Raw genomic sequence first — 1,645 nt, 5'->3', positions numbered from 1 at the left:
TATATATATATATACACAAAATTGTCTATGTTTAGCATAACATAAATGTACAATGATATAACATTGTACATATATTATGATATTTATATATGCTGCAATTATATCGTTGTGTGAATTATGCAGAAGAGAATACAACGGGCCATATTAAATAATTAGTTTAAAGTAAAAAAAAATTTAGCGTTAGAGATCTCAATTACAATACCCTTTTTCGGGAAGTTTATCATCTTAACTGTGGAATGATCTAAAAATATCGCGAATCATCTCATTTCTGCACCTGTCGCGATTCACTGTCTGTCATTCGTCCAAACATCTGCGATGTCATCCATGCGATCTTGACTTAAGACATCATTGTTCCTCGTGACCGCACATCACCGAGTTACTGTCTTTTCAAGGGGAAACTAATCAGCCTCGGAGCATAATTTTGAAAAATTTTGTGGATAATGCTATAATTTGGACTAATAAATAAATGCAATATATTGTACAATTTTATAAGTGTTTTATGATATAATAGTATATTGTAATTAGTGATAATTAATCTTTTTTTAAATTCTTTTATTGGAACTTATAAAATAATTTAATTATATGATTATTTAAATGACTTTAAATATTATTTGAAACGAAAAATTTTTAAGTTTTAAGAAACTTAAAAATTTTTGAAAATCATATATTAATGTTAAATATATTTTTGAACATTAAAAAAATGTTTTGTTATGTATACTATGTATATAAAATATATATCTTATGTTTTTCTTTAAAATATAGAGTCTTATCTAAATATCTGTGCCCATAGAATAAAATAAAAGACGGATTGAAAGATAGTACGGTATTAAATATTATAACAAAAAAACTATATTTTTGAAATATTTAAGATTTTCAAATATTTTGAATTTCCAGGATTTAATCCAATTTTTTGTCTTAAATTTTACTTAAAATAATTCGGAATTTTTGTCGAATATTTGAAATGATTCAATACACTTTGTATTATTAATTATGTCTCTCTCGATACTATAGTTAAGGACGTAATAAAATATTTAGAATATCATATAATAAGATACAAAAATATCTGATATAAAATAAAATAAAACATTCACCACAATATAATAATGTTGAAAAATAAAAAAGACAACAGACAGGAATATATTTTTCAGCAAAAAAGATTTCTATGAATAGAAGGAAGTTTAGTCATCAATGAATATACCGTACAAATATATTCTTGAAATCTTGGTTAAAATTATTAAACGTATGCTTTTTAGATTTTTGAAGAATAATCTGTATATTAAAAAAAATTCGATAAATTTGAATTTATGTTTGCATTTTCTAATAAAATTAATCTTTAATAAATATTATTAAAGGAGAATTTATATTATACGGTACATTTACATTACACAGAAGTGGAAAATGTTATAAAACATGCATATTATCTTCTAGAATGTCGGTATGTGGCATAACGTATTATCGATTAGATGCTCGGAATTTTCAGCGAGCGATTTATGATTACCTGCGGTAACGATGTGTATGACATATGTATTATACAGTGAATCATAATATGCGTATCGATCATTTTGTCGTAGTGGACAATGTATTATGGAAGCTTAATATCGTGCTTCGTTATTTATTCATTAAAGACTGTTAAACCTTTTGGAAA

This window comes from Trachymyrmex septentrionalis, unplaced genomic scaffold (assembly GCF_001594115.1).
Source record: "Trachymyrmex septentrionalis isolate Tsep2-gDNA-1 unplaced genomic scaffold, Tsep1.0 scaffold14, whole genome shotgun sequence".
In the NCBI taxonomy this organism is placed as follows: Eukaryota; Metazoa; Arthropoda; class Insecta; order Hymenoptera; family Formicidae; genus Trachymyrmex; species Trachymyrmex septentrionalis.
This window is presented reverse-complemented; position numbering follows the sequence as displayed.